This window comes from Oreochromis aureus, linkage group 19, assembly GCF_013358895.1.
Source record: "Oreochromis aureus strain Israel breed Guangdong linkage group 19, ZZ_aureus, whole genome shotgun sequence".
In the NCBI taxonomy this organism is placed as follows: domain Eukaryota; kingdom Metazoa; phylum Chordata; class Actinopteri; order Cichliformes; family Cichlidae; genus Oreochromis; species Oreochromis aureus.
Window position 1 is genome coordinate 880,768 of NC_052960.1, and position 18,758 is coordinate 899,525.

Genomic DNA, 18,758 nt, shown 5'->3' on the forward strand with positions numbered 1-18,758 from the left:
CCCGCCGTCCCTCTGATCTGCCGACTCTTCCTGTATATCTAGCATGGCTGCCGGCCGTGTGAGTAAATGCCAGGCTCGCCGTCCCCCGCCCTTTAACAAACACCCCGCTGGGACTGCAACCACACACGTCAGTGATTCCTCAACACGCTTCACTCCTGCGTCCCAGACAACAGAAAACAGCCTTAAGTCTAATTATTCAAGTTAAAATTGACAGAAATGAGGTCGTCCATCAGCACGCCAGCGTCCTCACTTCCTGTCACATTTCTGCAGTTCCTGTGCCCCCAGCGTAAGTGCAGAAATCTGTGCTCTAAACACGCAGTTTCAGGTGTTTTTTGATGTCATACATAGTGGAAGCCCCACCCACCTGTTTACAAGGAGCAGCCAATCAGAAAAGAATTGGTGTAATAGGGCGGAGGAGCTAAGAGGGCTTGTTTCAGACAGGATGAACTATCAAGGACAAAAGCATTACTATGAACTGTGAATCATGCAAAGCTGGTCTAGTACAGGAATAAATTTAAGTCTCCTTCTAGCCTCACAGATCAACGATTGGACGCTCTGTTTCTACAGTGACCTCACAGCAGCCATGTTATTGGTCACATGATGTCATTAAAAAGGCTCCAACAGCACACAGCTACAGCTAGCTGCTATGACCACCTGTGACATCATCCACCTGTCAGACAAAGAGGCCACGCCCCCAGTAATGCAAACTTTAAACCTTTATACAACAACAGTTTTCATGAAGGGGGAAATTCACCAGAGAGACCAGAACATGTTCCTGCTCCCATGTTTGTCCTGGAAAACTCAAAGTTATTGATGAATAATTTGAGTTTCATGTTCAATGTTCCTCAAGTTGCAAACTCACCTGTGCACACATGCATGCGTGCATGCGTCTCTCACCGCACAACGAAGTGTGCAGCTATGTGAGTGAGACCACATAGATGCTCAGTACTGAAGCTGCTTCACTGCTTTTCCACAGACACCACAGACCTCTGCGTCATCAGTGGGATTTTATTAATCTGAAAATTTTGAATAAATTGCAAAAAATATTCAAATGCCAGAAGCTTGGATGTGAATGAAGACAAAAACTAAAGAGCAGCGATGTTTGGAGTGCTGGTGACGTCCTCGCTGATACTGTGCTGATGAAACACGATCAGGAGGACGGAGGACTGAGGTTAAACTGCTCTTATTAAAGGTTTATGGGGAGACAAATGCCTGAAAACAGAGCGTCTGAGATGATGCGTCCGCAGCAGCGGGTCAGTCACTGTGAGAAAGTCTTGATCCTCAGCTTCACACCGGCTCGTAGGTGAGCTGTGCGCTCAGCTTTCCCAGCTCGCCGGCGTCCCGTGTGTACCTCCTCCATCCCTCTCTGTGACAGTTTCGGTGTCCTCGTGTCCTTCAGACAGCATCACTGTAACCTGCTCCCCTCCCCTGGGCCCGGCCCGCTCAGGCAAAGAGAGTAACAGAGCACCATGAAATGAGAGCGTCTCCACCGTGGAGCACAGCGAGACACTCGGCTCAGCAACAGCAGCACCGTCAACGAACACCAACCGACTGAACTGTGGTTATTTGGTGTTGAATCTGTTACTAAAGAAAGTTTGTATTGAGTTGGTTCTGTCTGTTCAGGTTTCAGACGGCGGGAGGTCACAAACGCACAAGAAGCCTGCACTCGTTATATTAGGGCAGCTTTTCAGCCAGGAAGCTGCAACACGCTCAAAAAGACTCACATGAAATGTCTCATACTCAAAAGAGGAAGAGCAAAGGCTCATGGGAGTGCGGCTGCTCGGGTTCGGTCGGGGAAGCTGTTTAACACGCCGGGATGACTTTCACTTATCTGGATCTTCTTAACCTCACCAGCAAGCAGTCGAGCTACAGTGCTGAGCTGTGTTTCACAGATTCACCAGGTAACCTCACCTGTTTCTGGGGATCATCGCCATGGTAACTGATGAGCAGGTTGGGTTTGAGATAAGAGATCAGTACTCTCAGTCTGTGCCACACCTCACAGACGTATAAAGAAATCCCCGATCAGGCGCGTTATTGGTGCGTACAACAACGCCATCAGCTGTGCGCCGTGCGAGGGTTACTGTTACCCCTCCCCGCGGTCCTCACCTAAACCTGGGTGTAACACAGCAGACTGGTGCCCCTCAGCATCCTGCTGTAGCACTGGTATCTCTTTGCAGCCTGTTCTGCCACAGCCGGCACGCAGCTTCTCAGTGAGATAAGATACTTAGAAATGAGCTGAATGCTGTTATGAACGTCGCTCTGCAGCTTTTCTGTTGATCTCGACGAGCCGACGTGCTCAAACAAAGGATACAGTAAAGATTTCGGACAGCGGCTCTCATCAGGCTGATTCATGCCGCTGAGGATCCGCTGTCACACCGATGCACTCTGCAGCATGTCCCTGCAGAACATGTGTGTGCATCCTTAAGCAGCTTTTCCTTCCTCATATATCATTTGTAAAGATGATTTTGGAGGAGCGCAGAGGTGACGGGACTTCTTTTCTCCATCACCTGCAGTGTTACTGCCACCTGTAGCTCACCTGCAGAGCGCCCCCCATGCTACAGCAGCATACATGCATGAGATAAACCAAAGCGGGACCCACCCAGACACCAGCTCCACCGTCAGAGCCTTTAAAGTCATTTTTAGTCACCATTTTTATGCAGTTTGTCCCCCGAGCACTAAGAAGAAAGTCGGAGGAAAATATTTAGACACAAAAGGCCAAATGTGCCAATATATGTATGCACACCTCTGCACATGCTGAGGAGAAGCAAAGGAGACCGCCAGTAAAAAAATGAAAAGAATATTTTCATTTGCTTCTCCACATTGTTTTGTGTCACATGACTGGCTTACCTTTGAGATCACTTTGCATCAGCAGTCGTTCAAAGGAACTTCCTCTGCAGTACTTTGGTCAGATGCAGAACAGATTCCCAGCTCTGTGGAAGTCACCATGTGACCAAACATACAGCTGAGGTTGGACTGAGATAAAGACCGGGCTGTAAACGAGGCACAAACTCAAAGGCTGCTCACACAGGGTCAACATGTCTGCCTGTATTTGGTCCTCAGTGTTAGCTTCAGTTAGCTCAGGTGAAGCCTAGCACACAGCTAGCAGCTACAGCCGCCTGTGTCATCCACCTGTCAGGTCAAAGAGGCCACGCCCGTAATAATGCAGATTGTAAGTCTGACTAACGATCAGCTGGTTGTGTCGTCACAGCATTTCCATTATTTCTTTTTTACAGAAATGTCGCTGACATCTTCCGAGCTTCTCTACTTTGTGACCTGCATGTAAAAGAAAAACCTCAGTAAAGCGGCGCTAACCTGCTTCTATTTGCTCCCTGAGGCTGAAGGAAGAACTCACTTATCCGAGCAGACTGACTGTATACTCGCCTTGAGCTGCAATTAAAAAAGAGCATTTGGCCCCCTGATATTTTAAGAAGGATTGGGTTATGAGGAAGACTGACACTTTTTAAGCCAGCTAAGGGGTTTTTTTTTTTTTTAAGGTGTTTTCTCAGCATACAAAGAGAGCAAACAGCATCACGCACAATTTTCTGGTTTAAACGTGGACTTTTTAATAAAAAAATGACAATTTCTGGTTGTGATTTTGAGGTTAAACGGTAAGCAGGCAGGAAAGGACCAGATTTAAAATGAAAAAGTGACAGCTGGTGATAAAAAAAGAGCCAACACAGTGAGGTGATGTGATCATATTTCTTGGTTGAGATATCAGGATGTAATACTCTCAGTAAGCAGGCTCGCAGTGCTTTTTTTAAGGATACAGGACAGAAGAGAGCCATAAATAATGAGAAAAAGCAGGATGGAAATATGCCGCGGACACCAGACGGTGATGAAGAACATAGAGGAGGAGGGGAAGACAGGCATGGAAAAAGAAAAGGATGAGCGAGATGAAAGGAGGAAGAGGGAGCGAGGGAGAGGAAGCCGCTAATTCGGTGGCCAGGCAGGCAGGCGTGGAGGAAGGGATTTGGACTGAGCTCTGGTCCAGATCCCTGCCTGTTAGACTGACACAGCAACAACCCTGCCACCGGCCTAATCCTCCAAATCAGCCCTCCACCACGGGAGCAGAGACGAGCAAGGATTGGAGGGGAGGACTGCGAAGGGGAGAGGAAATAAGGAGCGAGGGGAGGATGAAACGTGGGAAGAAGTGGAGGGAAAAGATAAAGGATGGAGGGACGAGAGCGGGGGGAAGTGAAAGGAGGAACGGGAAAACAACAGAGGGCCAATTTGGCTGAGAAGGATGGAGCGGGGAGAGACAGGCGAGAGGAGGAGAGGCGGGGGAGAGACACCAGGGGAGAATGGAGGAGAAGGAGAGAGAGAGAGGCTGTTTGAGCTGGCGTTTCAGCTCCATCCAACAGCGGGTCTGCCCGGCACTAATGAGTGTGGCTGCTGCATGTGTGTGTGTGTGTGTGTTGTGAGGGTGGGGAGGAGGAGTTGGTGGAGAAGCCTGGCACTGCCAACCACCTCCACCCTTGTTTCTGCCCCCCCCCCCGCTCATTAGTATGATTGAATGCCCCCCTCCCTCTCTCGTCTGCTATCTGCTAGGGTCAGTGAGCATGCACAGCTTTTCCAAACCTACCACCCATCTCTCGCTATCTCTCTCCCCACAAAGCAGGCACCACCTCTGGGCGCTTCTTGCAGCTCGGCTGGCCTCGCTCCCAACATCCGAGGAGTTGGAGGTTGTGGCCTTGAGTCACTCCCGCCTCTTTTACCTCCTCCGGGGGAGAAAAGCAGCTTCTCACTTTAGATGGTTTCCTCATCAGCCTCCTCCAGTTCCCTGAAACCACGTCCATCATTGATTGGTTAAAGGTGTCAACGGGCAATCAATGCGGCCTCCTCGGTGAGCATGCAGACGGGGGCCAGGTCAAACTCTGGCGTCTGGCTTCCATGAACTCTGAAAAACAAGATCTGGATCTCATTTCTTCTCTCGGGTTAGAAGTCAGCGCCCTCCTCTCCTTTGCTGCGGGGCTTCTTCCTCCCTCTCTGGAGGCTCCGTCTGTGGTTGGCGAGGTCTTTGCAGCAGAAACAAAAGTCCTAAAGGTTCTGCAGATGAACCTGTTGAAGGATCGTGAGCAGTTGCAGCTGACTCCCTCTGGCTCTATGACGGTGTCTCACCTGTGCAGTATGAATGATGTGGATGCTGTAGCGGTTTGTGGAAGGAGGCTGAGCCTGAAGGTCAAAGCTCCCACCCTCACTCGTGACCTTGAGCTATGCGGAGAGGCTGAAACAGGCTGGGCTTTCCCTTAGAGACGGGGAGGAGCTGTTACTTCTCCACATGGAGAGGAGCCGGCTGAGGTGGTGCAGCATGTCCGAGCGCTGCCCCTGCAGCCCACCCAGAAAAGGATGGATGGATTAAACGTTCCTGTTCTGATGCTTTAAGTTTGAAGTTGGAGATTTCGGATGTGTTCACTTTTTCTGTCACAAACATGGGCGTAGATTCGGTTCGAGCATGGAGGAGGGTCTGAAAGATGCCACCAGGGAGTCGGATGCTTCTTTCCTGTTTTTATGAGCTGATTTATGGTGTAAATGAAATGAAGCGCACTGACAACAAGGACAGGTGAGTCATCGGCTCTGTTAATACAGATTTTGTGATGTGATATTTTCCTTATTTAAATATCAGTCCCACTGCAGTAAACAGTCTGAGAGTAGAGCTATCCTTCTCTGCAGTTCTCACTATGAGCAGAGCCATCCAGCAGGCCAGATCGGAGCCTTCGGTGGCCAGCTTTTAGCCCACATGCCACATGTTTGACAGCCGTGCTGTGGAGACAGGATGGTGGAAATGAGCCTCAGGTGTGGCGAGCATTTCTGTTGATGGAAAGAGAAAAGCAGGAGTGCAGTGTTGTGGGCTGGTGCTCAGTGTGGCGTTACACAGTCACACGGAGAGGCGCGCTGCCCCCCCCCCACCGAGGGCCCTCTTTAAAAATTCATTCAGTCAATAATGACCCTTCGCCCTCCCAGCCTCTCCGAGGAGCTCGCATAGCTGCCTCCTCCCACACCGCCGCCCTCGTCCTCAGCCTCACACACACACACACACACACACACACACACACTCTTAGAAGCACAGACACACTCCTCTGTGTCTCACATTAACCGAGCCGCAGCAGCGCCATTAGCTCTGCTATCACGTACGGCTAACTGCTAGCTGCGTGCTGCAGTCACATCTCTCATGATTAACTGCTTCTTCTGCATCTGACAGATGTTGGAGTCGATTTTCCCTCAAACAACACGAGCAAAGAGACACCTTCTGATTTGCCAGTGCCTCAACAAATTAGCAATGCTATGTGGCGGCGAAGCTAGGCGAGATAAGCGTCACGCCACGGCGAGGACGGGACTTTGATCCAGTCGGCCATGTTGCCGGCTCTCCTCTGAGATGCTTCCCATTTATCTGATTACTCTCTGCTGCATCTCGGAGCAGGAGAAGACAGTAAATTATATGTTTCGGGGACGTTGGAGTGGCACCGGGACCTGGATGAGAAGCAACAAATTGGATGTAGTGAAAGTCTGGGCGGAGGGCCAAGCTGTTCCTCGCAGCGGTGTCACCGAGACTGAGTGCGAGCCATATTTGAACTTCATTTGGCGGCTATGCAGAGTAGGACTTCTTCTCGTGTTTCTTCATTCACAGCCGATGATTAAAACCGACGTTTAATTGCCCGAGCGAACATAATACACTCTGCAGAAACAGGAAGTCCACTTCTGTTTAAACTTCAAGGCCACGACCTTATAAACAGCAGTCAATAAGAATAAAAACAGTCTATCATCACCTCAGCGAACATCCCAGAGCTGCCTACTACATCCTGCAGGGGGCGCTGTGCAGACGATTGTAGTTTTACAGAAAAAAGCTAATCTGCAGAATATTTGTCATCAATAATGGATTCCTGTCAGCAACGTTAAAGTAACTAATAAATGAATAATATCATGGATGTGTCATGAGTACTTCTCTACTCTAAATTCTTTCAGCTCTTTTTAAAACGTTTATTCAACATAAACCAGGTTTAAACTCTTGTGTAATCACTTTCCCTGTAAAACCATCTGTACGAGGACACGGGGCCAAGCATGAGCCTCGAAATCACACCAGGTTTTATTTTCTACACTCGATTTATATCTGAACTCATCTTCTGCCTTCCTGTGGTAAGTGGGGGCTCGTCTGGGATCTTTGGGACAGTTTGTGGACACATCATCAGAGGCTGACTGATGTCATTATGTCCTGGTCTTGGTCTTCCAGCCAGTGTTTGTGTTGTGATCTCTTATTCTTAGTTTTGAATATTCTTCCTTTTGTATTCTTGTTTTTGGTTTTTGTAAGTTTTCCGATAGTGGTTATGATCGTTTGTTTTCTGTGTCTTCTTTGTTTCCCAGTCGTGTCTGTTTATCTGTCTGTATGTCTCAGTCTCAGTGTTAGTTTCCTGTTTTATTTTGATAGTCTCCTGTATGTGTCACGTTCAGTTTTGCTTTCCCTGTCGTCGGTCTTAGTTCACCTGTCTTGTTTTTTCCAGCTTTGTTCCATCTCCCTATTTACCTCCTAGTTTCCATCCGTTCTTTGACAGTTTATTGTGTCTGGCGATGCTACCAGCTCACGAGTTCAGCGTTTAAAGCTGAATCAAGCCTGGTGCACCAGTGAAGGCGAGGTTGGCTAGGCTCACTGCAGGTTTCTCCAACCTTATAAACGGTACGTTTACAAAATGACCCAAAGAGTTTTATGACTGTTACTATGCAAAATATCGTGACCACTGATCAGAGCTGAGGAGTGGCTGCAGGGAGCCAGACCTCTGTGATGGCTGGAGCTTGATTCCCACCCTGAGTCCTTTCTTCTGTAATAACTAACATAGCTCTCAGGGTCAAAATTACATGTTAAGATCATGTAGTTAGAGTTAAAACACAAATCGTCGGGTCACAGGTGCATCATTAGGTTGGGGTTAGTCCTTTTTGGGTGGAGGTGTCACCCTCTCTAACTCTGCTGGAGACTTTGGGTGTTACCTGGGCTCACCTGTAGGAGGGGAGGCCCCATCAGGCTCCCTTAGCGGTCCTTGTAGGTGAGATGATTAAATAATTTAAAATAAGACCAAAGTTCCTACAAACTCTGGAGGCACACACAGACAGACCTCCGAAGATGATGATGAAACTCTGGATGATGATGACGACGTTTCTCCCACTGATGTCCAGATGAACAGAATCAGCGTTTTGGGATTTCCTTACCTGGATGATTGAGCACGCGTCACGACTAGTTGACTTCTGCTAGTTATGAAAAACATATTAAGTCATTGCTCTCTTGCCTCTTGGTCGGGCTCCCCAAACTAGAATGTTAATTGGATAATCCGGCAGAGGCCACGCCTACACCTGTGTCCTGAAGGCACAGACTGCAGATTCATTGACCTCCAGTCTCAGAGCAGTTCTATATTTTAATGCACAGATATTTTTCTCTTTAAACCATATTCAGAAATAAAAGCACATTATTTAAAATCCTATGCACTGTGCCTTCTCTCAGTCTTCCACTAAAAGCTTTGGGGAACGCCGACCTAAAGCAGCAAGATCACCTTTGACCCCACCTGTGTCCGCTCCCATTACCACCCATTACCACCATTCACGGCTCTGAGAGGAGGTCCCTGGTGGCAGCGAGTTCTCCTCGGGGAGGGTTCAGCTTCTCCTCTCCATCACTTCGTCCCTCCATTCATCCATCATCAGCGGGCTGCTAAATGGAGCAGAGCGCCTCGCTTCTGACCCCTTTCAATGAGCCACGGGGTCTTCCAGGGGTGCCGCGCTCCCTGTGGTCCCGGGGGGTGCAATTTGGATCAAGCCGCTCACATCAGTAATGTCCTGTTGCTTTCAAGCTACATTAAGCCTCTGGACATAGCCTCCATCTACTCCGTGCAGACCTCTGCACCTCCGCCTGTCCGCATACAGACGTCCTTTCACTCAGCAGCCTCAGGTTTGGTTCACACGAGGAGAAAGAAAGCAGCAGGAAAAAAGGAAATAAATCCGTGTCTTAACTTAATGCGTCTGAGGAGAAAGTCGCACATTTTAATTGTGACACAAACTTTCCTCGGAGAGCTGTGAATCCCAATCTTTCCATTATTCCTGAATCTCCGTGCATCTCTGCCTACCCGTACATACTCGCTCATCTACCACCTCTCTATCCCATCAACAAGTCCTCGCGCTCCCCTCTCACCACTTCTCCTGCCACCCATCCATCCGCTTGTCTTCCCCCATCCATCAGTGCATTTACTCCCTCTGTGCCTTTAGCACTTCCGCGCTCCCCCGTCCATTATTTCATCCCTCCCTTCTTATTTTCCTCGGACCATTCAGCCTCTCCATCCATCTATGCCAGCCTCCGTCCATTCCTCATTTCACCCATCCATCCTTTACTGCTGTCACCTTCTTCCTGGCTCAGAGGTCATTTCTGTCCAGCAGCAGTCTGCCTGTCAGAGCCCTTCAACCCCGGCGAGTGAAGAGAAGCTCATCAAAGATATCGAGATGCGAGCCTGAGCTCACAGGGATTACTGTACCCACACTGAGCACATTATTAAGAAATACAGCTGTGTTCAACAATCACCACAGAACATATATGACAGGAAGTAAAGACAAGCAGGATATTTAGACTGAAACCTCAGTAGGAGGCGCTGGCATGTTGAAGAGACTGATGAGGGATGTGTCAGCTGCAGGTCTGAGGAGGAATCCTGTAAATCCCACAGACGTTTGCAGCTGAGAGCCACTGGATTCCTCCCGAGGTCAACGTCCTGTTTCAGGACGAAACACCTGAAAGCCCACGGTCTGTCAGCTGTGGACTGGCTGGTGTGGATCATCATAAGGCAGAAGAGCTGTGAGTGTCCTTCAAGAAGCCTGGAGAACTTTTCCTGAAGATACTTAGATAGAAAAGCTGCTCACACCAAATATTTCCAGCCTTGTTTAACATCTTTCATCGCTGCTCCTGTTTCTCATTTTCCTGTGAACTGTAAAGAAATGAAGGGCCTCCCTTCCCTGTATATTTTGCACACTTCTGTATTTGTTTCACCTTCTGACTTTTTGCTTCTTCGGGTTGATTCTCCAGCTTTGCTTCTGTCGCTGCTTCTTTCTGGTTCACTGTCCTGCTGATGGATGTGAAATGATTTTGCATCCCTGCTGCTGCGTTTTGTTTGTTCTGTTTCTTCTTTAAATGCCAGAAGCTGTGAACAATTTTAAACTCACAAACGTGAAATTTATTAATTTATTGTAAATGAATTGAGGGCCCACTGACATAGACTGTACATAAAAGATGGACAGAGGCACTGTAACGCCCAGTGAGTCTCATTTTAAAGCCTCGAGCCATCAGTCTGAGACCATCTCCAGGTTTTTACATCTGTGACTCGTAATTGGAGCTTCAGGTTTTTGTGGCACGGCTGCGGGGCGGCTGATACACCTGAGCTCAATCATCACGCCTCGCCTGCATAAAAGGAGTGAACTGGGTCCTGAAGTGTCGTTGTTGTTTTGTGCAGGACGCCGTGTGTGTGTTAAGACGACAACCAGAAATAAAAAGGAAAGTGTTGAAATGCGGTCGGGTCGGTGCATCTTCTACAGTTTTATTCGGTGAGACTTGAACTGAAAGGCACCAATCACATCAGTGTGTCCATCGTTTAGATACAGTCAGTGGCTGACGGCAGCACTTCCTTTACACTTTTTATATTTGATTCTTTGGTTAATTTGATGCTTTTTTTAAAGACTCGTCGGGTTAGTCCTCGCTCATATTTCAATTACAACAAACTAATCCTCACATAAAATTCTGTCCATTACTTTCTGGAGCTTTTGATCCTTCCTCACAAAGGAGACATTGATCATTTTTGTATTATTGGCCGACACTCAGCTCCAGATTATTGGATTTGTGACAATCATCCAAAAAGTATACGGAGAAATATTAACATCCAGCCCGGAGCCAGGAGCGCCGCGCAGTCACGGAGCCGGGTTTAGTTCAAATAATTCGCGGTGAGGAACAATCAGACCCACCCAAACACACTCATCTAACAAACACACAATCAGCCTGTTTTAGATGCAGCACCTGGATTCTCCTGCAAATCCCCTCGACGCACTGAGCAGCACAACGCAAAACAAAGAGTCGGCATCGTCAGCCTGCGATTCAATCCTCCATTGTAATCCCCGAGTTTTTAATCAAGCCGTGTAATTACTGCCTATGATATAGCATTAGTACTCGTAGCCTAAATTATGATTGCAGAGAAACTGTGATTATTTCTCTGGATCTAACCCTTCCTCCGCTGGTATCATTATGGCCATATTCGCTCTCAGCAATGGGATAACATCCACCCGCAGGTCAGCCCATTTTCTGCCTCGTTCCACGGGTGTCCACGCCGCTCTTAACAAATGTACCTCTGCAGCGCCTCACAGAGCGAGAATAGCTCCAGATGAATGAAGCAATCAGTGCTTGGTGGGTACCAAAGAGTCATAGAGGCTGATTGCACGGTGGGAGCCGCAGAGCGGAGCTCCTCAGACTCTCTCCATGCTCGGAATAACAAGCTCCATCGCCCACAGTGTGAAACAACAGACTGCTAATTGGAATCAGCACGCCTCTCCCCGAGTTTATTCTAATATCTGCCGGCTGCCTGCTTCATCTTATAGGTGAGGCCTGGGGGCGTGCTGACGCGTGTGACGCAGACATCCGTCGTGGCGCATTTAGCAACGCGTCAAGCCGGAACGCCAGAAAAGGAGATCCTACCGTACGCACGCGGCGAGTCTGACCTCAGTTTGCCTCACACGGAGCGCCCGTGTCGACGTAACACGCCCACATCGGTCCCTGAGGCCAAGACCAGAGTCTGTGGACGCTTACGTTCAGCCGACCCCGTCGCCACGATCCAGTCTCACGCTACATGACCCTGACTGGCTGCACAGCTGCTCATAAACTGTGGAAACTGATGAATACACACGTTTATTTACATATAACAACAATATCAGCGGAGACGATACATTTAAACACTTCCTGCAGAGTTTCTGCAAACACTCGACAACTGCTCTGCAAGTGGCAACAAAACTGTGAAGACACAAACAGGAAACGTTCCCTTTCAAAGTAAAAGTTATGCCTTCCTGCCAAACACAGCATGTGTCTGCAGCTCACTGGTTAGTTAGTCGGCATTTTCCATCCTAACAACGAGCAGCGAGCGTGTCTGCGTCAGTGTTTGAGTCGACACTGAGGATTCAACCGTCCTGGTTTTCCTCCATTATGTTAAAAACAGGGACATAATTCACAGGAGTCACATTCAGGGTAATGAACATCTGTACCATTAACAGTATCACAGCCAATGGACTCTTACATTTGATTTCACGACTGGGAAAACTGGACTGAGCTTCCTTTGAGTTTTGGAATGACAGCTGAAGCACATCGTTTGGGTGGAGCTGGACCTTGGTGGATGCATCTGCGCCGCAGAGCTCTCTCCTCCTGATCACGGACGCTCGTCGTTCTCTCGTGTTTTCCAGCTGAATGCAGAGCAGCTGTTTCCGAGCCTACGCTCGATGTGCGTGTTCAACACAGCAGCTTTAAGATCAAACTGTTCCTGCGCAGCAAACACAACCCACACAAACTCACAGCCGCACACGTGCAGGGCTTGTAGCCGTGCTCATACACATGCAAAACATGTACGAGGTGGAAGCAGAGCGAAGCCACGACTCACTGACTGCAGGGCTGCGTTACATTACAGCTGGGAAACATGCGGGCGGCTGCATGCCCAAATCCATCATCCATCTTCCTAACAACTTACCCAAAATCAGGGTGGGAGGGGCCTGGACAGGACCAACACAGAGAGACACACAAACACCGGCCCTCTCACTGCCACAGCTACAGTTTAGACTGTGGACCAACCACGTCTCTGGATTGGTGTAGATGTCAGGTATGAGTCAGGGGACGAACACACAGCAGGAGCAAAGGACTCCAGCTTACACTGAGCTGCTGTCATTTTGTGCTTCTTTACATAAAAGAAGATATTTCCATCATAACTTGGTGCAGAAGGAAAATTAAGAAGTGACATGTGAGTCTCCCACACACAGGCTGCTGAACGTGTCCCCCTCCATCCTCGAACCAAACCCACACCAGTGTCAGAGGTCAACTGGAACATCTGGAGAAATCCCACACAGGCGTGTTCAGGTTAAACCACGAGGAGGTAAACCAAGAAAAACTTTACAGAGCGCTCAAAACACAGGAAGAGAGTGAAACTGAGAAAACAAGAGTGACTCTGATTGGTTAAACACATCACTGGGAGGTAAACTGGTGAGCTGACAGAGAAACGCTGAACAACACAAAGCAAAGATCGAGGACAGACACAGTGAAGCCTGAGCATGAAGGCTCTGCCTCCCATTCTACTTTTACATACTCTAGGAACAACAAGTAGGCCTGCAGTGTGAGAGCGAAGTGCTCTAATAGGGTGATATGGTACTACAAGGTCATTAAGATAAGATGGGGCCTGATTACTGTACACAAGGACTCTCAACGTAGCATTTTGGATTAACTGAAGGCTTTTCAGGGAGTTTTTAGGACATCCTGATATTAGTGAATTACAGTAGTCCAGCCTGGAAGTAATAAATGTATGAACTAGGATATTTCTAGATTTGCTGATCAGATGACAGAGAGAGCAGTCGTGCATATGTGTCTGATGTCGTGTTGGGCTGTGAGGTAACACCAGCGTGAGTTTATCACATCGGCCGGTCAGCGGAGAGGGAAACGTGAGCTGGAGCTCATCTCGCTCCAGGATGATGAATCACCTGATTTGACAATGGTGGGTGGAACCACTGTTCTCCATATCTCAACAGCTTAACAAGGGTTATCATACGCAGGAGCGGCGAGAGGGTGACGGCGAGGGTGGAGGCGTGTTTCCTCATTACACATCAGAGCGTTTCTGTACGTCCGAGGCAACCACACAGACACACACGCACACACCAGTGCCACCACAGTCTGCCATGTGTTTACACATGCTGATCACCTGATATGTGGGCGGAGCTGAACTGGTGGCAGGAAGTGACAGTTCTGCAGTATCATTATAAATATTAAATATTGGGAAAAAACAGACAGAAAAAGGCAGAGGTACGTGTGTGATCAAGTGATCAACCCATAAAAATAAAACTGATTTTAAACTAATCGTAAATTGAAGATCAGCCTCTCGTGCTTCTCTGACTGCAGAGCTCAAACATCGTCACTGGAGACGAGTCTGTGGCTCGTTACAGCTTTTAGCTGAAGAAGTCACAGCCTGTGAATCGTCCTGACTCGAGGAGGAAGCTGTTCATCGTCAACATCCTGTGGGATCTGAACGCCGGCCTCTGGGGCAGCTTAAAGGCCGTGTGCACACAAACAAAACTACATTTAGCAAAGCTGGATTTTACGTTTACTAACGCATTCATCCAGAGCTTTATTCTCTGAATTAGGGAACCCTGCCTAACTGCACCTTTCCAGGATCTCATTTCATTTCAGAAGTGACGGGAAAAGCTGTCAGAGGCCCGTCTCAAACACTGGGTCGGCTTTAAGGGTGAAGCTGTTCGCTGCTTCAGCTGTTGTGGTGAAGACGGGCCTTTCTCTGTGTCTGCTGGTCAGTGTTTCTCATCCTCTGCTTCTGTTTCTGGCAGCGTTCCTCAGGATTCCCTGCAGCCTCTGCTGGTATGTCTTTATGATGTTAAAGGCTGGATGACTAACGAACGATTATCATTCGACCAAATCTGCTGCCAGCTTCGTCTCACACAAAAGACCCGTGTTTGCTTCAACAAAGATATTTGTCACCAGCTGAGACTCATCGCCAAACTTCCATGATGTGGAAAAACTGATCCACGCCTCTACAGCTTTAACTCTCGTGTCTCTTTGGCAGCGTGGGCCTTACTGCTTCCTGTCCATTGTAGAACGCACTTTAAGAGTTAAGGCCTCGTGTTCTCTCACTGATCTGATTCATTTACATTCAGCTCCCAGGTCTCTCTCCTCAAACACAAAGCAGTGTTTGCTGCTGCATGACTGTGGAAGCAGAGCACCTGCTCTCTGCTTTTAGCTCTAAAACTGAGCTTTACTCTGTGGCCTGACCGGCACTGTCATTACATGTGTGCTCATTGTCTTAATCCTGCACTCTGTGTGTCCATGTTTGACCTTTTTTAAATGTAACTACATGTCTTTGTGCACGTTCAGCATGGTTTGCTTTATTGCAACGATCTGACTCGTGTGTCTCTGTAGGAGAGGACCTTTACAGTTTCTGCAGCTGCACCTTGACCCTCGGCAGGTGAGATAACATCCACGTTTCACCTGTGATTGCCGAGTTACCGCGATCGCATTGATTCCTCATTAAAACTAAAAATACAGACCGAGGTGGCTGTCATCCACCTGAGGAGTGCCGCACCCACCTGCAATCGTACGCCACAAACACGTTCACACAGCGTCCACCCTTTGTGTTACTGAGCGTGTGCAACCCTTCTTGTTTTTTCTTCCTTTTTCCCACCCCTCCTCACCCCTTTTTAATTAAAGCATGCAGTAAGTGTGAAATTAACTCTCTCCTACACCAGGCCTGACAGCTCCGAGCGGGAGGAGGGAGTCAGACGCCTTTGTCTCTGCACATAATTAGAGAGATGGAGAGAAAGAGATAGGAAGAGCGAGGAAGAGAGGAGCAGTCGGTCAACCGCAATGAGAAACCAGCAGCAAGAGATAAAGGAAAAGGAGGAGAGGAGGTGATAAAGTGGAGGGAGGAAGATAAAGTAAGATGGAGAGGGGCATCAAGAGGAGGAGAGACCTGGGGATAGGAGAGGTTAAAGAAAGAAAGAAGGTATGTGGGGGTTTGTGAAGGGGTCATTACCACCTGCATTAAAAAAAAAAAGCTCACAGCGAGGATAATGTGGCGACGAGCTGCCGCGCTGCCTCGATCTGCAGAGAAGAAGGAGAAGGCAGCGGTAGCAGAGTCGTGCCCGACTTGATAGATGGCACAATTTGGAAAAGGAGAGAGGCAGGGAGTCTTATGAGTTTAAGAATTGATGAAGACAAAATGGGCCCGGGTAGCGGGGGTAATAACTTGTGGGGCTGCGTGCTGCTCCTTATGGGCCGCGTCCCCGGCTCAGCCCGCCTCTGATAGACGGTTTCCCCACCTTCCTCCATCCGGCGGCGCCTCCCCGCTCCGGCCGGGATGAGAAAAGGGAGGAGCGCGGCGCCGGTTTGCAGGAGGACGAGGCTGAGTGTGGTGGAAAGGTAATCGGCTGCAGCACAGAGATCGGGCCGCGTTACCCATCTGTCTTCATGATTGGAGCTTTAGCTCAGAAGCTCCTGTGAGTCCGAGTTCTCTGGTTTTAACCGAGGGCTGAAGCACGAGCGGCGAGAAAGTAACAACACACAACCAAGAAGTGCAGACTGGCTACTGGTTCAGAATACTTGATCTCACTGGTCAGTGAACTTGTGACAGCGGCTTAAAAATTAGAGACGATTTTTAGTTACTGAGCTTCAGCTAAGCTGGAGCTTTGTAATCTCTTCATAACCGAGTGTTTGGGAACTCAAAGAGCCTGCAGAGCTCTCCCGGGATCACCGCCTTCTCAGTGGTTTCCTACAGAGATGGATTTATAGACCACCTGACGGCATATCCCTGGCATCACTGTCGCCACAGTTTTACCTGCATCCATGCACAGCTGAGAACCAGTTACCTGCAGACACACTATTTAATTATGAATATGTTTAAATTGTTTGCATGATTGTTTTCTGCTGTTGAGGCACAAACCATCACAGATTAGTCAGCGCTTTAAATGAACAGGTTCTTTTCTCCTGTTTCTACAACATGTTTCTATGACCATTCAAGTCTTCTAACTTCATGCAGAGTGGAGCCAGGCATCAAACCACCAACCTTCCAACTAGCAGAAGCCCTGCTCTACCTCCTGACCACAGCCAGGGTGGCGCTGAGCTATAAGTCTCGCGCATCTGCAAGGAGCGTGCTCAGCATTCCTGAACCTGCTGCGACGAATGACTGAGTAGTAAAACTTTTATGGTGTGGGTGACAGCTCACTCGTGACAGGATTGGTGTAACAAGTTAGAAAGTAATGTGTTACTGTAATCACATTACATTTTTCAGTAACAAGGTACTGTAACACATTACTGTACTAGACATATTAACTACATGTTGTTACCCTGAAGTTATCTGCAAATTTACAAGAACTCAAACAAACACACTTTTCTCTTCCTGCACTTCTGCGACAGTCAGCTGACTTCAGGTTGTGTGCTGTGGAGGAAACTGGTGGAGAGGTCTCCACCTGATGAGGGTGGAGATACTGACTTTATTTTAACTGCATAAAAGGATGAGAGTTCAAACTGCATCTGGACAGAAACAGCTGCATGATGCTGCTAACACAACGCTGGCTCTTTGCTAACATCTGCACAGCATGCTAACGCTGAGCTAGCAGCTAATGTTAGAGCTGAGTGCATGCAGACTCCGGCACAGCAGCCAGAGCCTGAACCTCAACAGGTAACAATTTGATCCTGGAGGATTTTCCATGTGTGTGTGTGTGTGTGTGTGTGTGTTTGTGAGTGTGTGTTGGGAATAATAAACAAATGTCAGTGGTTTAACATGCATGATTTTATGAAGCTGCAGGTATTTCACAGACTGACAGCGACAAACACAACTTCAGACTATATTCACAGGTGAGGCTCATTAATAACCTCTCACAGACAGGTGTGTGTCTGGGAGGTCTAACTAGCGCGCACACACACACACACACACACCCTGTTGTGCATTGTGTTTCCGGACCAGTGCTGGTGCTGAACAAGCCTCAGGATGCTAACAAGCACAGCCTGATACTCATTCAGTAATTATTGACTGGGAGACCTAATCCATTTAAAAGCACACAGGCTGTACAAAGCTCTCTGTTCTGCTGTCCGCCGTGTGCGCGCCGCTTCTTTCTTTTTCTTCTCTTATTAAAGATGCTTTCACTCTGAGAGGCACAGTCGTACCATTCAGCACTCAGGGTTGGTCGAGGTCAGCCGAAGCTGTTGTTGGATATTCATGGCATTTGTTCGTGTATTTCAGACTCTCGCACTCGCCCCCACATACCGTTCTGATATTTGTATTTGAGATAAATGGGATCATTGAGGGTTTTGTGCAGCGAGACTGCAGGACTCCCGGAGCAGGACTCGATTCGGGTGTTGTGACTGAATCACCGGTGTGTAAAGACGACCCAAAAGATAGAGGATAGGTCACGGAGTAACACGATTATTATAATCTAGACTGAAGAGAGGCACACCTTGCATTTGACACACAGTCACACACTCAGAGTGTTTTTCCAGCCGCTCTCCGGGTCGGCTGCGAGCTGGGAGCGTGAAGGATAAAAGTGGGAGGAATGGATGTCATGCGGTGGTGGGGAGAGAAACAGAGAGAGAGGCAGAAGATGTCAACAGTAATCCCGAGTGGATATCTCACCCCTGAGGGCATCCTGCCCTGCGGCGAGAGGGAGAGAGCGCAAGAGAGAGACCCTCGCGCTGCTCTGAGAGTCGAGTAACAACCAGCAAGCAGCTCAGCTGTTCGACACAATATTTTCTACCTGAAACTTGGAACAGAAACGACCTTAAGATTATTGAACCCTACAAAGACGAGACATCCCACACATAACAACCGTTTCCACCACCACGCACACACTGAATGACAGACAGGCCGCCGTTAGAGTCACATTGCTAGGCAACCCCACAAATTCTCATCTCTTCTTATAACACAACAGAAACAGATACGTGTAAACTAGCTCTGAAAAAAGACGTCCCCGTAACCCTCAATCAGCCGAGCGCTTTCAGCCGCTAAACGAGT

At 48.4% G+C, this 18,758-nt stretch overlaps 1 long non-coding RNA gene across 1 annotated transcript; it reads left to right on the forward strand.

The window, feature by feature from the left end:
• The first annotated feature begins 5,326 nt into the window (after positions 1-5,326).
• LOC120434718 lies at positions 5,327-6,919 on the forward strand. The gene is made up of 2 exons (XR_005609304.1): positions 5,327-5,560; positions 6,200-6,919. It is a non-coding gene; the product is annotated as an uncharacterized LOC120434718 (long non-coding RNA).
• The last annotated feature ends 11,839 nt before the right edge of the window (positions 6,920-18,758 follow it).